Source organism: Elephas maximus, chromosome 6, assembly GCF_024166365.1.
Source record: "Elephas maximus indicus isolate mEleMax1 chromosome 6, mEleMax1 primary haplotype, whole genome shotgun sequence".
Classification (NCBI taxonomy): domain Eukaryota; kingdom Metazoa; phylum Chordata; class Mammalia; order Proboscidea; family Elephantidae; genus Elephas; species Elephas maximus.
The window spans coordinates 55,696,635-55,716,296 of record NC_064824.1 but is presented as its reverse complement, the minus strand read 5'-3'; the positions used below and the strand labels follow the sequence as shown (position 1 = coordinate 55,716,296).

Sequence of the window (19,662 nt, the reverse complement as noted above, 5' to 3'; positions counted from 1 at the left end):
ACCTAGAATTTGGACTACTTGCCTCCGGAACTGTGAAACAATAAATTTCTATTCTTAGAAGGCACTCAATTTGTGATGCTTTGTTACAGCAGTCCCAGGAAACTAATACAGCTCCCTATATAAAAAGATCATCATGGTTAATCTTGGAGTGGGGTGGGGGTAGAGAGCAAAACGTTGAAAATGTTATGCTTTATCCCTTCCCCTCACTGCCCAAGATAATCTTTAAAAAAAAAAAAAAGCTATATAAGGTGAGTGTAAAGGAAGTTCAAAAGTCTCAAAAGACCAACCCCACTTACTTGTTGCTATGGATTTGGGGTAGGAGGGGACACAGGAATTGATTACGGACATGCCTTCTTAGTAAAATTTTTTTTCTTAAAAAAAGACACTGATGGTTATGGGAACCTTGAGCTGAAATGTATCTTAGATTAACGTAACTAAGCCTTACATTTTTAGAAGAAGGAAGCTATAGACCAAATGTTAAATGGTTTGTCAAGATGGTTTAGAGACAGCTCTCCTAATTTTACTGGCCCAAGGTGCGTTTCAATCTCCTTCTCCTGTTTGCAATTTAGGAAGAACTTATAATGGGTAGAACTTGAGACACTGCCTGTACAGTGTTTTCAAGGTTTATTTGTAAATAAGGCATAGGTTTCCATGAAAAACTGCATTACAAGTTCCAGCACAGGCCCCCAAAGCCTACACAGTACCCTGACAGCCCCACTTCGACTACATACTTTACCTCACTTCCACACACATCATCTTCATAACAAAAATCTACACCCACTCTAAACGTAATCTGCAACACTAGGCACCAACTTCTATATCCTATGAAAGTGGGTTCAGGGCCCTAAAAAGCGTCTTTCTGTGCCTCTCAAAGCAGACAGACGCTTGGTGGGATTCTGGGAGCAGGGAAAGGGGCAGATTAGGGAAGAGCAGGATAAACGCCCTTGGGCATTTACAACTCACTGTATTTATCTATTGCAAAAGATAACTGTAGAAGTCAAACACGCCTCAGCTGTTGAGAAAAGAGGATCACTGGTTTCCCTGGCTCCCTCCCTCCCTGCCCTTGATTTATGTGTTTTGGATTTTCAGAGCTATATGTTTCAATGTCTGCCTTGAGTGACTGGCACCCACCAAATCGCATTAATCAGTTCATAAAAAATGCTTCAAGGCAACATGATTTAATATATTTCAGACACTTTCATATTTTAATTTATATATTTTATAGTATTAAAATTTTACAGTCTAATCCATGATGAAATTCTATCATCTGCAATAAATCATTATATATGAGTCATAATAAACTATAATGTTATCAGGACTATGAATAATAAAATGATTAGTGATATAGTCAACATTTACTGAGTTATCAAACAAAAAATAAACGTCATTTATGAAAAAAAAACAACCTAGGCCAGTGAAAAATGGAATGTCTACAGTATTTCTAAGTTTAATTGAGAAGCACCATTCTGTAATACCCCCAATTTAATAATACTGAGAGCCCCCCAAATTAAAGTACTTGCATTGAATTATTAAAATGACAATTTGAGAAACATATGAATGTGTGCAACTTTTCAACAGAAATCAGTAAGTAAGCTCTCTGTCACATAGGGCTTGATTCCCTTACCCTGAAAGACCCCTGATAACAGTTAGCGACCCAGCCATCACTGGGTATCAACCTGGGTAGCTAACTGCTATCATCACATATTGGCAGCATAAGAAGCCCTACATCCATGTATCCTTAAGGTTTTGCTTCCTCTCTCTCTCTGTTTGCAGCTACTTGCAGTTAGGGTTTGGCCATGAAATAGTTATTTAATTTTCCAAATATATCTAATCTACTGGTGCTAGGCTTCAGAAGAATCATTTATCCTCGCAGGAAGAGCACTACAGAGCCATTTCGCACATTGAAGGAGTAATTATCTCCCAGTATACTGAAGGCGTGAAGGCAACTTCCAAAAGTGACATACAATTCCATGGATATTTACGCCCTAGAATAACCTATACTTGATCTTCCAATTAAGAATGAAGGTACAGTATCTACTTCAGAATTAAGCAAGGTAAGGGAGTCACCTCTGACAGAAATAAAGAAAAAAAAAAAGGTTACAGAGCACTCTCAAAATAATATTTCAAAAGACGTGGCTAAAGAAAAAAGGCTTACCAAATAGTTGGCATTGTCCAGGGTATGCAAATTCTCTACTTAAATCAGTCCCTGGTCAACAGCATAGAAATTTCTCACTTTAAAAACTGGCAATAACTAGATTTTAGGGATTGAGATTTCAAAAATTTTAATTTTGCCAATTTGTATAGCTCAGAAAAGAAAATTTTAATTCTGATTTAATATACACAAAGTAAATATTCAAGGTCTTACAACTGCTGAAGTTTTTATTAAACTGAGTTTGGTGGTAATTTCTTTAAATTCAAATTATGTCAGAACCACTCATAGAATTAGTTTATTCAGAATGATGTGACTCAAGCAATAATTTATATATATTTTGTGGTTGAATACCAGGTGCCCCTACTTCCTTCCTCCCTTCTCTTATGCTTTCCATCACTACCCCTGCTCTCTTATCTCCCTCAAAAAACAGTATTGGTAAGGATCAAGATAATTGGACACTAAGTTTCCCCAAATTAGAATCTTCAGTATAACATAAAAGACACCAAATGCAGTAGTACCCTCTTCTTATATAATAGTAGGGTGTGGGGTTAAGTAAGAAGGTGCTTTGGTCAAAACACAGTTTATATTATTTTCAGTTTTGGAGGATTACCAGTTTTAAAACTTCCTGTCTTCAAATATCTGTAACAAATAGGAAATAATATTAACCTACAGCAATAGGCTGGAAAGTTTTTAATGCTACGTTTCTGAGGTTTCTGAGGCAGGTAAAACTATCTGCACAGCCAATCAGGTATATACAATATCTACATACTTCAACGGTTATTTCAATTTCTTATGCAGCAGAGAAACTCAATTTACTTTTCTCTTCTAATCTTCAAATCAAATCAAATAAGCAACTGTTAAATACTACTGTAATATGATATTGTTACATAATAAAAGTTTCCTGTTGGCATTTACAAGTACTTCCCAATATCCTCCATAATGTTACTGGATACAAATTAAGTCTCCAAATTAGAAGGTCCACTGATTATCAACATACCTGAAAAACAATGTAGCAGCCAAAAAACACAACCCTTCTCCATGCAAAGTATATTTTCTATTTTCCTTTCTCTTGGGTCCTTTATTGAAAAGCTTTCATCACATAATTTACAGTCCCGTTGATTCACACAAAGTAGGTGTTAGAAGACAGCTGATTTGTTGGGCAACTGACTTACTATTTTCCTGAATGTAATGCAAAATAACCCAGTGCAGAAAAACACAGTATACTCAACCTCCAAAGCAAACTGTGTCAAACAAAATCACATCTAGTATGCTTCTCCAGAAACACTTACGTTGGACATCTGCCCTTCCCCTTATCATGCTGCCATTTTCCATAATTGTTTCTCACGCACCAGAAATGAAGATTCTTCTACATCAATATATACTGCATTCAAAAAGATAAGCACTTACAATTTCCTTTCTAAAATACGAGAATCTGAGACAATTCTAGAGATGCATCTTCTGCCAAGATTTTGCTTTTCTGCTTTAAGGAAAATGAAATTTGACCAAAAATGCACACTATTATCAATTTTACACATAAATGTATTACCCTTCTTTAAAAGTTGTAGGGCTGTACTTAGTCTTCTGTCAAACCCTAACAAGCAGAGAAATAACTGCGATCGCCACTAACACAAATTGTATCTTGAACTGGATATGATTGTGGTGTCCCTGTGTTACCTCCCCCGTGTAACTGACACACCCGAATTTAACTGTACCAGACAGTTCTATCTGTCCCATCGCTGCCCAAACACTGCCTCTCTGTTTCTATTCATTATGCATTATACGAGGTCTAAACACAGCTCAGTATGGGAAGGAAAAAAAATTAAATTTCTTATGACAGCAAAGTGATGCATACAAGATCTCTCTTACAGTACATGCTCGTCCATGAGTATTAACATACATTTTTTGATAGAGCTAAAATATATTGGCTGCAACCTCATCACTCTTAAGAATCTTTGGCCCCCTTGTTCCTGCAGGTTTTCAGAAAATTCTCGTAAAAAGCAGGCACTATCCAAACCTTGGAAACCAAACTTGGGAGAAAGCCTCGTGCAATGATCACTAACCTTGGCTACGCCACCATCGGACCCAAATTCACAGTCCTAGAGACCCATACAGCAAAAAACCCAAACGAAGGGCTAGCTAGAGCCCAGCAGAACGGCCGCGCTTCACCCCCACCGCTCCCTCTGCCGCATGGGGCGAGGCGAGGAAAAGAAAGGAGTAGAGCGAGGCTCACCAGCTCCGAAGATGCTCCGGTGACCTCTGGCTGCGCAGCAAGAGCTGGGCCGGTAAGGCGCTAGTGCAGCCTTGCAGGCGCGGCGGGCTGTGTGGACTCTGCCCCTGGTGCATTCCTCGCATTCCTGCACAATCTGTCGCCAGCCGAAGAGCCGGCGGCGCGCGTCCCCCCCGGACACACACACCTGCCTATTGCTGCGCCCCGAGCGGCCACGGCCGCCACGGCGCCTCCACTGCCGCTGCTCGCTGTTTGTCGCACTCCGCCAACACGCAGCCAAATCCCGGCTCCGCTGCCCGCCCCCTCGCTCCCCAGGCAGGGCGAACGGGGAGAGGGCCGGGCTGCCCGAGCGGCGGGCAGAGACACCCGAACTGCTAGGAGGGTGTCGCAGCTCAGCTTCAACTCCTGGCAGGGAGAGGAGGAAGCAGTAAGGCAGGAGGCTAGCCGGGGAGGCTCAGGACTGAGAACCGGGAGGGGTGGAGCGTGAGGATGCGCGGCGAGCGGAGAGGGGCGCACTGGACCGAAGGGTTTGGGGGGCACAGGAGTATGGGACTAGGGGGCAAACAGGAGACGGTGGAGGCAGCAGGGGCATAGGGTGAGAGGAGGGGGCCAGGGCGGGCAGACGGCCCCGGGGGCTGAGGAAAGCGGACGCCCTGGGGTGCTGGGGGTGCAGGGCGGCGTACCAGGCGGGCAGGAACGGGGAAGTCGCCGGACATGCGTCCAGAAAAGCTCGGCATGGTGCTCAAGTTCGGGGCAGGGGGCTCTGGGTCCGAAAAAGCCAAAGTGGGGAGGGGTCGCGCGGCGTGTAGGGTAGACCCGGGGAGAGTAATCGCCGGGAAAAGCAAATGGAGGGTGAAACTTGCGCGCCTGCCGGGGGGAGGGGAGCAGGCAGGCGAGTGCGGGCACGAACACGAGGCGGGGCAGGAAAGCCGAGGCGGCCGCGCGGCGGTGGGGACGGAGTAACGGGAGGGAGGCGCCCGCCCCTCCGCGCCCCTCACAGGCAGGTCCGGCTCCCGCGCGTGGGGGCGAGAGCCGGGGTCTCGCGGGCAGTTGTCTCCGCGCCCTCCCGCCAGCCCGCGTACTTACTTTCCAGGTTAGGCAGCGGCCGTCGTCGCTCCGGGAACCAGGGACATCGGCACCGAGGGGTCGCCGCTGCGGCACCCGAAAAATTAAGAAAGTGCCGCGGCCGAGGGGCCGCCCGCCCCTCCCGCCCCCTCCCCGGAGCGGCTCTCCCACCACCCCGGCGGCGGCGGTGGCCAACCTGCCCCGCTACCCCGTGCCCATGCTGCCGCCTCCGCGGCCGGCGTTGACGCGCACTCAGCCCCGGAGCCCCCTCTGCTGCCCAGAGGCTGCTGCCGCCCGCCCAGCCGCCAGCCCGCCTGCCCAGCCAGCCCCGGGCTCCCGGGAACGTCAGCACGCCGCCGTCTCAGGACCAGCTCCTCGTCAGCCCCATTGGTCGGAAGGAGAGGCCTAGCCCTCCCCATTGGCCTGGCCCTTATATTGAACGGGCCAATGGGAACCGCGGTTTCAGGTCGCCATAGAGACCGATGCTATGAAGACGGAGAGGGCCTGGACAAAGTGGGAAAGGGGATGAAGGAAGGTGTCTCCGGTCTCTGGCGCCGGAGGGGTAGGGGGAGAAAAATGCAAGGGAATTCCCCGGTCCTGGCTCTGAAATTTGTGGAAGGTGCTGCTTTGCTCTCGTGTCAACCCCAGCGGTGCATGGTAGGGTTTGTCTCCGGCGTCAAAGGCAGGAGCAACTAAATCTCTATTGGTATCGCTGACGGTGAAACTCAAGAGCAGGCGTTTCACTTCTCCTGGGTTTGGGAGGCCCTGAGGTTGTGCCCTCTGACCTTTGACTTGTGTGCAGCTTCTGCTTTTTCTCCAGGTAAGTTTGTACCCCATCCCTTAAAAAGCATCTTCCTGCTAATATCACTGATCCACCTGAATTCCACTTATGCTTGTTCTTCCCAACCACTCCTCCTTTCCTGGGGCCAATCTTCCCTCAGAATTTTGAGTCTTCAAACTTACAGTGCTACGCAAAGGAGACTCGAAGAGAATTTACTTCGGATGATAGTTAGATAAGGTAACAGGATGATGGATTGGAGGGTGGATACCAAAGGATCAGTACATGAGAAAGTGTGTTCTCTGCTTCCCAAATGTAAACCTCTCATCTTCCCCATTGAAGGATTTTTTTTTCTTTCTTTTTTGAAGGATTTTTACTAAACATCAGTCTGTGTGTGCATTCTGCACTATAAGCTTGACAGGTGTGTACTTTTTCCCCCAAGAGGTTACAGCAGGGAAAAGAAAGACGCAGGTGACAGAGTCAATCCTTCCTGCCTTCTGATGATTTCACACGAGTTTAAAGGAAATAGATTACAGTTGATGGATTTCATTTTCTGGCTTTTTTCCAGGTTACCTCTCTATTTGGTTAAAAAAAAAAAAAAGCCGAAGCATGGAAGCAGTACACACAAAAATCTTGAGCTTTAGTACTGAATTCTCTACTTCTTTCATTTAAAGTCAGTTTGTACTAGTATGTCAATACTAGCTGGGTTTTATTTGTTTGTAAATAACTTCATAGATAACACCTGTTAAAGATGGGACTTCGTTAATCTATCAGTCTTTTAAGCATTATGTTGCTGTAGGACATAGCTACTGATGTTCTTAGGATCCTTCATTTGGTCATTTTGCCATTTTTATATTAATCTTTTAAGTAACAAGATTTAGTAAAATATTCATGTTACTGCCTCTCATGTTGGAGGGACCATACTATGTGAAAATGCTGATAGGCTTGTAGAAATTACAAATACTGTGTTGAAAGGAACAGATTAATGTGTGTACAAGCTACATACGTCTCACTACTCCCCTGAATTTTAACCTGGATTATATGGTTTGCTATTGGTTTTTATCTTACTGTAACTGAAGATTACAAAAATAGAGTAAGAAAAGTTAACATAGTGCCTTGTCTGGAAAAAGAAAAAAATCTCTCCACAATTTGTAGTTAAATGTGAACTTATTTGACAGTCCTTTGCAGGGTTGGGCTGTGGAATGAAATAGCTGAACTCTTCCCTGAACTTTCTAGAATTGGGAAGGGAACAGCAGGGACTAGGAAGTGCTGTCTCATGCCATCATGGAAATTAGCTCTTCATGCTTTTGAATTCTTCTGGATATTCTTGTGTGCTTGTTGGATCATAAAAAAATTAAAATGCAAACTTTTGTAAATGAGATACATTCTGATAACTGATGGAATACAAATTATTTTTGTTTTTTTATCTTAATAACTGAATGGAAGATGTGTCTAATGCAAATAAAAATACAGGTATCCTCTTTTCTCATGACTTAGGTGAGCGTAGAAAGAAGAAACAAAGTAGTTAATTGAACTTTTACTCCAATAATCATTTTTGAATTTTTCTCAGATAACCTGTTTGATGAGTATTTTGATATTGTGTATTTTATTGTGTAATGATTAAAATGTTAATTAAATCCACCATTAATAATGTCCCCTGAAGTAAGTTGTCAGTCAACATTAATTTTTTCTTGATACTCGGTTGAATTTTTTTTTTTTTTAACATGCTCTTGAACTACCAAGCATTGCTGAATAAGGTTAAGAAATCACTTGATTCCACTAAAAGTTCATACCATCCAGACTTAGATTGTCCCTCACTAATTCTCAAATCACTTTCACTGTAGTAAGGTGACTTCCTATACATTACCCAGGGCACTTCTACAAAACCTGGCCTGTTTTTGTACTCCCCAAGCCCCCACTGTACTAGGCCTTCCACCAATGATCTTTTTCATATTGCTGCTCTTAGATTCTATACAGTAAATTTTCAACTCGTAGTGACCCAATGTGACAGATTAGAACTGCCCCATAGTATTATCTAGGCTGTAATCATCATTATGAGAGCAGATTGCCAGGTCTTTCTCCTACAGAGCTGCTGGGTGGGTTTGAACCGCTAATGTTTCAATTAGCAGGCGAATACTTAACCATTTATGCCATCAGGAATCCTTTTTCATACTTGATTGAAATTATTGTTTTAACTTTCCTTAACCTCAGTCTTAATTTTCACACATTTTATAGTCACCTCCTTCCCTCCTAGCTCAGAGAAGGGTAGATGTACCCTTCTCCTCCAAGGTCATACTCCACTTCTGCTCCTAAACATAGGTCATTCTCCCTCTTTCAAGATTTTGATCCATTGAGTATAATTTCTCTCTTAGATCATGTGTTACACCTTCTCCTCCAAATTTTTCTTCCTGAGCCTTACAAATATGTGACCTTTTGTAAAACCACCTTCCTTCTATCCTAGCTCTGTCTTCATCTACTGGCCTTTCCTTTCACCAAAAAGCAGTCTGAAAAGAATTTCTTGAAACTTCTACTCTTTCAACCCACAATGTAATTTTGGCCTTTGAATACAACTCAAATGATTCTGTAGATTGGGCTCTTTCTCCTCAAAGTTCTAGCTCATTTTTCCAATAATGTTATCACCTACAAAAATGCTCTTTGCTTGAAAGTTGCAACACCCCAATTCCAGATTTCCAGTGAAGGGCAGAAACCTCTGTCTCCTAGCCCGAGGGTCAAGAGAGATTCTAATGGCCTTCTTGAGGAGAGGGGGCATTTATCCTACTAACCACAATACCTTGGTGAGCCTAGGTACTGGGAAGTGGGGGTCTGAAGGGGGACCTTTATGTTCGGGCTGACCATGGAGCCTAGGACAAAGTTAGAAGAACTGAAGTAGTTTGGTGAGCTCTCAAGAACAAAAGTAAACAGCACAAATCCGACTGACTTTTCAATTACCATTATAGCAAGAAGTCAACTTGAACCTTGCAAGGTCATGAAAACTTTGCAACTTTCCAATGCTTGTTGTCTTCATATTAGCCCATATTGATTAATAGTAAATTCCTTAAAAAGAATAGCAGAGGCAGAAAGGAAAAAGGGAAGGAGGAACACTGTCCCCTCAATCTTGTGTGTCTGTGGAGGAGGTAGGAGCAGTGGAGATAAAAGCTCCAAAAAGTACACTGATACTGATAGCTTTTTTTGTTTTGCTTTCCTTTTTTTTTTTTGAAAGAGGAATGGTAAAACAAAGGCAGGAGGCAAATGAGGGAATGAGAGCACTGGAATGAGTTTGGGCCTGAGAAGGGACTGTTGTTAGGTGCCATCGAGTTGATTTCGCCTCATATTGACTGCATATGACAGAGCAGAACTGCCCTACCCCACAGGGTTTTCTAGGCTGTAATCTGTACGAAAGCAGATCACCAGGTCTTTCTGCCAAGGAGCTACTGGGTGGATTTGAACCTCCAGCCTTTAGGTTCGGTTAGCAGCCAAGCACCTAACCATTGAGTCAGATCCAACACATAGCGACCCTATAGGACAGAGTAGAACTGCTCCATTGGGTTTCCAAGGCGTATTCTTTATGGGAGCCAACTGCCACCTCTTTCTCCCACTGAATGGCTGATAGTTTCCAACCACAGACTTTTCAATTAGCAGCCAAATGGTTAACCATTGTGCCACCAGGGCTCTTCCCTTGAGAAAGATTTAAAAAAAAAATTGCCTTGGAGTCTGATTCATAGTGACACTATAAACCCATTGCCATCGAGTTGATTCCGACTCATAGCTAACCTATAGTACAGGGTAGAACTGCCCTATACGGTTTCCAAGGAGTGCCTAGTGGATTTGAACTGCCGACCTTTTGGTTAGCAGCCGTAGCTCTTAACCGCTGTGCCATGCCACGGATAGAGTAAAACTGCCCCACAGGATTTCCAAGGAGTGGCTGGCAGATTTGAACTGCTGACCTTTTGGTTAGCAGCCTGAGAAGGATCAAAAGCTAAACCAAACCCATTGCTAACTAGTGTATTCCAACTCAGAGTAGAACTGCCCTATAGGGTTTCCAAGAAACAGCTGGTGAAATCAAACTGCTGACCTTTTGGTTAGTAGTTGAACACTTAACCACTACACCACCGGGTCTCCTGAGAAGGATAGAAGGGCTTGATAACAGTTCTGCTTAGGAAGCTTCAGGATTGATTGTGCCCCACCCCTAGCGCCATTCTCTGAGTATGTAAATCTTTCTCTGCCCTTTGAGGCCCACTCAAGAAGTATCTCTAAAGCCTTTTCTGAAAGTTTCCTGACTATACCCTCTCTGGAGAGGTGATTTTCTGCCTTAGTGTGTTATGGTGGCACATGGCAAGCTCTAACCTGTGGTGTAGATATCTGGTGTAGAGCCTTCTTTCCCGGAGGATAGGATAGGATCGTAGTCCTGACGGATTCCTCTTGAAACCTTAGACTACTGAAATGCCTCCCACACTAAGAAAAGTCAACATGCATTAATCTTTTTTGGTCCTTGGAAGAATTTGACTTCCAAAAATGAAAAATTGAAATAGGTAGTATTGTGAGATAATTAGAAAAAGGTGGAACAAGAGGTTCCATATGGAAAAATGAGGTAAGATGGAAGGCAAAGAAAAGTAGAGGTTTTTGCCATGCAGCCTCTAAAGAAAGACCTCAGAGCTCATTCCTACCAGATTATGCGGGAGGAGGTTGTGTGAGAAGGACTGACTGACTGCATGCGCTTTGGCATGAAGTTACCATATTTAGAGCTAAAGCTATAAAACTCTGTATGTGGGGGAAAGCAATTGAAACTCAGGTTTGCCAAGCAGGTTAAATAAAAGTTACCTAAATTTTTTTTCCATCTCAAGCATCCGAGTTACTCTATTTCTTGGAATGCAGTGAGTTCCATGAGAATTTAACTACTCGATAAAATCAGAAAAGCATGAAACATCTGGTGTGCATAGTAGACATGTTACCTAGTGCCTGTATTCATAGCTCCTGAAGGAGACAACCCCACATGAACAGTGGTGATGATTGTAAAACTCTGTATTTATTAAAGACTATTGAACTGTTTACTTACAATGGATGTATTTTGTGGTATGTAAATTATATCTCAATAAATCTATTAAAAATAAAACAAAAAATGATGTAAGCATATCACCTTAAAACTCTCATATCTGAACACTTAGTAAATTTGGAAACAATTTTCTAACATAGTTGAAAACCTTCCAAATGACATTTCAGCGGAGTTAAACACCATTTGTTTAAAAAAAAAAAAAACTAAGCAAGGAAAACTAATTGACATCACTGAAAACCAGACTAAACCCATGCCATCGAGTTGATTCCAACTCATAGCAACCCTATAGGACGGCCCCATAAGGTTTCCATGGAGTGGCTGGTGAATTCTCACTGCCAACCTTTTTTTTTTTTTTTCTTTGATTAGCAGCCATAGTCCTTAACTGCTGCACAACAGGGTTCTAATAGACATCAGGGAAGATGGAAATTTACTAGAAAAAAAAGACTAAATTACAACCTGTGCATAATTGGGTAGATGGAATTGAAATTTGAGTATCAAAATTAGCTACATAACACCAATTTTCTACTTCGTCCATTCGAATCTGTGTCATGTATTTCAGGTATTATAGCCCTTAAAGTCAAATATGGGCAGAAACCAGGGCCTCAAGCAAGTTCATTCTGTTTCAAACTACTGCTAAGAATTTGCCTTTCTAAGAAGTTCCCTGCTGAGAATTTGCATTTCAACCCCCCAGTTATACTGAATCAGAATCTACATCTTAACAAGAGCCCCAAATGAGATTCTTAGATATAATTTTCTGGGATCTTGTTAGAAATGCAAATTCTCAACAGAAGTTCAAACCACAACAAACTGGTTTGAAACCCTGGCAGAAACAAACCTTAGAACCTAATTTTGAATCCTTCTTCTACCATGAATTAAACCAAGACTTTCAAGATAATGAAGCAGTTTAAATCACATAAACCATTGCCATCTAGTCAATTCCGACTCATAGTGAACCTATAGGACAGAGTAGAACTGCCCCATAGAGATCCCAAGGAGTGGGTAGTGGATTCGAACTGGTGACTTTTTGGTTAGCAGCCAAACGTTTAACCACTGTGCCACCAGGGCTCCTTTCAATCACACAGTTTTCACTAAAATTTATTGGAATTAACAATATGATATTAATAAGTTAATACAAATAAAATTAACCTTTCATTAATTAACACTTTACAATTAAGATATTAATGTTATCTTTTTTCTTGTTCTTATGAATTTGTGTGCCTATGTTTTATAATTTGGAAACCCAAGTGGCGTAGTAGTTGAGAGCTATGCCTGCTAACCAAAAGGTTGGCAGTTTGAATCCAGCAGGCACTCCTTGGAAACCCTATGGGGCAGTTTTACTCTGTCCTTTAGGGTCGCTATGAGTTGGAATCGACTCTACGGCAACAGGTTTTTTTTTTTTTTGTACATAATATATTAATTCAATGTTACACTTATGAAATTTAAAATATTTATTTATTACACTTATACAAATAAAAATAAATTTTGTGAATGTGCCCCAAAAATGTTTAGTAATAAAAATGTATAATCAAAGATGTTTGGAGACATCAGTTATAGTAGACTATCTTTAGGTAAAATGTTCATTCTTTCTCCCCTTTTTTTTTTTTCTTTTCTGTCTACCCCAGATACTAGAAATTAGTCTTTGGAAGATTATATTCCAATCTTATTCTTTGACTGTTTTCTTTGTCTTGAAGATCAATTAGATCATTTGACTCCAGTAAGTCACATTTCAACCTCTAACATTATCAAAGACAACTGATCATTATTGTGAGCAGACCTGATAAAGCTCAGTGAAGTCTAGGTGCTATTGAGACAAGTATTCTTCTCTTGACACATCCAAATGAAGTGAAAGCGAAACATAAATAACAAAAATACAGTGGAAAGGCAGCCAAGAAAATTTTTATAAATTAGAGAATTTGACAAAAGAAATAAAAATCTACTCACACACAATTAGTGTATTTTTATAGTCAATAGAAAACCTAATTCAGATCATAGGTCTTCAATGATTTATGATTTGGTCTTAGAAAAGTCAGTTACTTATTTTTCCATTGTCTTAATCCTAAATCTATGAAAACGAGGCTCCATTTCTCATCAACATTAATTACTAACTTTAAAACTAAAAAAAATAAAATAAGCTATGTAAGCTTTTGAACTTTTAGTGTGGTATGCTAACTGTACTTGTTTCTAACATAAACCTAGGGGGTTTTGGTATCTAACAGTTTGTTTCAGAAAAGGTTTCCTCATATCTCCTTTACATCAACTCTTATTTTTGTGTCTGTCCTTATATTTGTTAACATTAGGTAAAATTTTCTTTATTAACTAATATAATTTGAAATACCAGAGGTAACTTAATCATCAACATTTTTTTTCATCTTCTTGTAAATCTTCCCTCTCTTTTTTGAAGCCACTAAAAACAATTTACTCATAGGCTTATGTTAGATGCTATATGATAATAGTTATTCATCAAATATACTTAAATCTAGTATTTTAATCTAATGTTTATTTCAATTACCAGTTTTCTGAATTTATAGAATTCTAAAGTTGGAGAGACCTTAAAGATTATGATCCAGCATTAAAGCTGGTAATGTAACTTCTAGGCTAGGACTTTTTCCACCAAAATTCTCTAATAATAAGAAATTAATAAGATCTATGCATTTCACTGTGTTTGCTATATTTCACTGTGTATGCATAAATTTCCCAAAGCTACAATAATCTCCATTTTGAAATTTTTGTAGGGATAAAATATTAGAAGGACAAAAATCATGCAGTTATGCTAAGAATTCTTCTTGCATTTATTCTGTAGGAGCCCTGGTGGCATAGTGGTTAAAGCACTTAGCTGCCAAAAGGTGGGAAGTTTGAACCCACCACCTGTTCCAGAGGGAAAAGATGTGGCCATCTGCTTCTGTAAAGATTTATAGCCTCGAAAGCCCTATAGGGCGGTTTTACTCTGTCCTATAGGGCCACTGTGAGTTGGAATCTATTCAACAGCAATGGGGTGGGTTATTTTATCTATTCTGCTCTTTTACAATATTATTTAACTATGAGAACATGATAGCTTGAAGTATTTTGTGTTTAATCTTCAGTGTGTATACACTGTAATTTTTTAAATGTTTTTGAAATTGAGCTGCAACCTATTGATTACCACTTACATGTTTTAAAAACTGGCCAGTTGTGTTTGATGTAGTTGGTGAGAGAGTACCGAGCTCAAAGCCAGGAGGTCTAGGTTCTAGCCTTGCCTATTCTGCCTGCTTCCTCAGGTGTTGGAATAAAGCACCTAACCTCTCTGGCCTTGTGTTTACTGTTCCATCAGGCTAAAATCTTTTTGAAGCCTAGGTTAATTCATGTATAAAATGAATAACTGCATGGTCTCATTCTACATCTTCGTTTCGTTTTTCCCTGAAAACCAAAAAACAAAACAAAACAAAACAAAAACAAACCCATTGCCATCAAGTCGATTCTTTGATAAGAACTTTCCAAAAATGTTTATCACTTTGCTGTAGCCCTTAAGTCTGTTTCCACCACCTTCTTTGTTTTCTCCTTCCTTACTTCACCTCTTTTTCATTGTTCAAGATCTGTCTCTTGCTATTACTCCCACCCATACCATGCCTTCCCTTCCGTTCCTTTAGTACGTTGCCTTACTTTAATAAGAGAACAGCTGTTATACCATGGTCAAGGTGTTTCTAAGCCCATTGAAGAGCCACAGCCTGTGAATTGTCTCTCTTCACTGAGAGGGAATAGAATGACAAGGTTATGTGCATGGGCTCTGGAGTCAGAGTGCTTAGGTTTATATCTGACTTCTGCCACTCAGCAGCTATGTGATCTTGGGCCTCAGTTTCCGCATCTGCAAGATGGGGACAACAGGGTTACCCAAACATTATTGTGAAGATTAAATAAGTCAAAATAGGTAAATAGTGCCTGGCACATAGTAACTGCTTAGTAAATGTTGGTGATTATTGCACCCAGTCTGTATAACAAAAAAACCCAAACCCATTGCCATCAAGTCAATTCCAACTCATAGTGACCCTATAGGACATAGTAGAACTGCCCCATAGGGTTTCCAAGAAGCACTTGCTAGATTTGAACTGCTGACCTTTAGGTTAGCAGCTGTAGCTCTTAACCACTATGCCACCAGGGTTTCCCCAGTCTGTAGACCAACCAACAAATCAACCCGTTGCCATCGAGTCAATTCTGACTCATACTAACCCTATAGGACACAGTAGAACTGCCCCATAGAGTTTCCAAGGAGCGCCTGGTGGATCTGAACTGCCGACTTTTTGGTTAGCAGCCATGGCGCTTAACCACTACACCACTAGGATTTCCCAGTCTGTATAGACCGTCATAAAATGTTAATCACTTCAACGCAGACAGGTAGTAGAGGAAAGGATAAAACTGAGGCAGCGGAACAGTGCTGGGTGAATGGAATGATGTGTGCTTACAGTTTGGGTCCTCTTTCTCATCACAGTTCCCTACTCCCTGCTCTTTCACCACCATTTTCCTGGGATGTAAATGTGGGCAAAAGCATGATAAGAGGAAGACTGGCATGATTTGTGGGTGATGTTCCTTTCATTTAATTTACAGGAATGGTTACCTACGGTAACTTTTTTTTCCAAGCAAATTTTCTGCTTGAAATGTGACTTCTATGTTTTCTTCCATAATTCTAAACTGGCATGCCGTAATTATTATACTTTAAGACATTAAAGTACAGGAATTGTCCTTTGGGCAGCCCTATTTATGTAATGTTCCATATGAGAAAACAGCACTGGAAAAAAACTGTTCTTAGCAAAAAATGTTAATTGATGAAAGCATTTCTTTTTGCTAACAATCTGAGGGAAGCAGTCTGCTTTCAGCTCTTTCAAACCACCGAGTAGATTTAGCCATTAACAAACAAAAGCTAATTATTTATTTTCAATACTACCTTTAACAAATCTTTGTTTTTGATAGTGGGACTTTTTTTCTATTCTCTATCAAAGCAAGTTTTTAAAACATAACAGCTCTTTTAATAAGGAAAAGGCAGCCAAGATTCTAATTTAGATGCAAAGGATACTTTCCACCTCAATATTTAAGTACATGATTTTTCAAAAGGGAGGTTGGTTACCATTTTGATTAAAAAGTCCCATAGAGCCAGCCTAATAAATTGTCACATTAAAAAATAAAGCACATTAAAAAGATTTCCACTTTTAAGAAGCCAAAATTCTATATTATTTAGAGAATTATAATATCACACATACCTTACTTAATGATCATGGAATATGTTGAATATGGATAAATCAATGAGTATTTCACTCTTTCTAACATTCTTCTAAAATGGAAAAAAAATACTAAGCAGTATTGATAAAAGATTAATTGGTACATGTGCTTTTTCAGGTCATGAATATTGTGTTTGAAGCTCAATAAGATACATATGAATAAAAGTATTGTCTTAGGCTGGATTCTCTAGAGAAGCAAAACCAGTAAAGCATATAAATATATATAGAGAAAGATTTATATCAAGGAAACAGCTCATGCAATTGTAGAAGTTGGAACGTCCCAAGCCCTTGGATCGGGATAAAGGCCTCTCCCAATTCGTGGAGCTGCAGAAGCTGGTAAACCCAAGATCGGCAGGTTGGAGAGCAGGGCTCCAAATTATAGGCTGTGAAGGTCAAGGAATCCCAAGGTCCGCAGGCAAGACCACAAGGTTTCTCCTGATTCACATAGCTGCAGGGGCTGGCAAACCCAAGATCTGCAGGTCAGGAAGCAGGACTTTTGCTTGCAGGCTATGAAGATCGACAAATCCCAAAATTGACAAGTAAGCTGCTAGCTCAAGTCCCAAGAACAGAGGTCAGACAAGAAGCAGCTGCTGGATCCAGAACAAGCCAAAAACCTTGGCAAGGTGAATAGGAAGGAAGTAGGCAGCAAAGAGTGGAGAGATGAAGGCTGAGGGGGTGGAGAGCTGCCATATGAGCCCCACCTCCACTGGTATTACTCAGCACATTCCATCATGGGGGTGATCACATATCAAATTTCAACAGGGAGGTGATCACAACATTATGTAACTGCCAAAACACTGAGAATTGTGGCCCAGCCAAGGTGACGCACAATCTTAACCATCAGCCATAGAATATCACATAGCCCAGGATTACATATTTCAACATATTTTTACTTTTATTTCAAATCAGAGAAAAATTCATATATTGCATGATCATAAAAGAAACAGACCTCTCAGGATGTAGAAGGCAACTACATTTTATACTTATTTTGTAATATTTTAATTAAATATTTCTGATTTATTTTAGTTTTTTTTTTTTTTTGGTGTGATATTTAGTTTGGAAATGTTATCATTCATAGAATTGATTCTGAGGATCTTTAATTTTGCTTCATTTATTCCTCATACTCATTTTGTTTAATCCGCATAAGAACTATAGGAAATAGGCATAGTGTTATTATCTGTACTTTATATTGAATTATGGCACAGATTACTTGATTTATCCAAAACTACTCAGCTACTAGGTGGCAGAGCTGGGATTAGAACCCAGATAGTCTGTTTTCACAATTTGCACTCATAAGCTGTATATTACATGAAAGACTTAGAACTGAATTTCCAATTTGTGAATTACTCAATGTTCTGGCAAATCTTTTTTTTCCTTCTTTGTATCTTCTCTTTCAAAATTGAATACTAGTATGAAAATGAAGTATTTTTTTAAGTCAACTTTATTGAGGTATAACTTGTATAAAACAATGTGCCCACTTAAAAAATTTTTTTTTTTGATGAGTTTTGACAAATGTATACACCACACAAGCACCAATAGAATTATTTTCATAACTTCAAAAATTTCTTGTGCTACTCCTGCCCAGGCAACCACTGATCTGGTCTTTGTCCCTATAGATTAGATTTGTTTCATGTAATAGAATCATATAATGTGGATTTTTGTGTGTCTGGCTTATTCCATTCAGCATAATGAGTGCATGCCATATTCTTGTATGTATCATTGGTTCATTCCTTTTTTTGTTTTTCTTCAATTGTGGCGTAGCATTCCATTATATGTTTATACCACAATTTTTGTATTCATCTACCCGTTGATGGACATTTGAGTTGTTTCAATTTTGGTTATTATGAATAAAGCTGCTATGAATATTTGTGTGTACAAGTCATCGTGGAGGCATACATGCTTGTTTTCTCTTGGAATTATTGAGCTCCACGGTAAGTTTATGTTTAACTATTTAAGAAATGTCAAACCGTTTTCCAAAGTGGCTATACCATTTTATACTCCTACCATCAATGTATAAAGTTCCAGTTATTCTGCATCCTTTTTAGCATGTAGTATTCTCAGTGTTTAAAATTTTAGCCATTCTACTGTTTGCGTAGTAGTATCTTTTTGTAGTTTAAATTTGCATTTGTCTGATGACAAAAGATATTGAGCATCTTTTAATGTGCTTATTGGGCGTTTCTATATCTTCTTTGTAAAGCTTCTGTTCAAATAAATGCTCTTTTTTATTAGGTTGTTTTACTATTGAGATATGAGTTTTCTCTGTATTCTAGATACAAGTTCGTTGTCAGTTACCTCTGTTACAGGTATTTTCTCCTAGTCTTTCATTTACATTTGAAGTTTCTGAACAGTGTCTTTTGAAGAGCAAAGGTTTTAATTTTGATGAAGCCTCCAGTGTATGATTTCTTTTCTTCTACGGTTTGTGCTTTTACTGTGTTATCTGAAAAATCTTCACCTACTAGGGTTTGATTTGGTTGGGTTTACTACAAATTCGAGAAGATTTTGTTCCATTTTTTTGCTAGAAGTTTTATAATTTTAGCTGTTATGTTAATTTTTGTGTACAGTGTGAAGTAATGTTTGATTTTCATTTTTGTCCCTTAAATATCCAGCACCATTTGTTAAAAGACCATTCTTTCTCCTGTTGAATTACCAAGGCACAGTAGTCAAAAATCAATCTACCATATACGTTAGGCTTATTTCTGGACTCTGATTTGTTGCCTTGATTTATATGCCTATCCTTACACAAATACCGCATTGTCTTAGTGATCATAGCTTTTATATAGCTCTTAAGATCAGATAGTAAGTTTTCCAACTTCTTTCTTTTCAAAGTTATTTTGTCTACTATAGGTCTTTTGCCTTTCTGTATAAGTTTTAAGATCAGCTTGTTAATTTGTATTTTAAAAAGCCAATCAGTAGACTGATCAGATTGACATTGACTTTATATAATACTGTGGTAGAACTGAAAACAATATCAAATTTCCTGATCTGTGAACATAATATGTCTCTCCATTTATTTTGATCTTCTTTAATATCTCTTGAGAATATTTTTCAGTTTCTGACATACATATCTTTAACATATATTATTAAATTTATTCTTTAGTATTTCATCGTTTCGATGCTGTTATAAATGGTATTTTTAATTTCATATTC

The 19,662-nt window shown here is 39.7% G+C and overlaps 2 protein-coding genes across 10 annotated transcripts in view; one reads left to right on the top strand and one right to left on the bottom strand.

Moving 5' to 3' along the window:
- PKP4 (plakophilin 4) overlaps positions 1 to 5,626 on the bottom strand; it is a 312,885-nt gene extending 307,259 nt beyond the window's left edge. For 2 of the 4 annotated variants that reach the window (XM_049888796.1, XM_049888795.1), the window contains exon 1: positions 5,466 to 5,626. The gene's annotated coding sequence lies outside the window, so the exon portion shown is untranslated. The other 2 variants (XM_049888800.1, XM_049888797.1) reach the window with 2 other exon arrangements.
- A 555-nt stretch (positions 5,627 to 6,181) lies between these two features.
- The window catches only part of CCDC148 (coiled-coil domain containing 148), a 263,194-nt gene continuing 249,713 nt past the window's right edge, over positions 6,182 to 19,662 (top strand). For 5 of the 6 annotated variants that reach the window (XM_049888810.1, XM_049888808.1, XM_049888811.1 and 2 more), the window contains exon 1: positions 6,182 to 6,264. The gene's annotated coding sequence lies outside the window, so the exon portion shown is untranslated. The remainder of the gene's footprint in view (positions 6,265 to 19,662) is intronic. The other variant, XM_049888812.1, reaches the window with a different exon arrangement.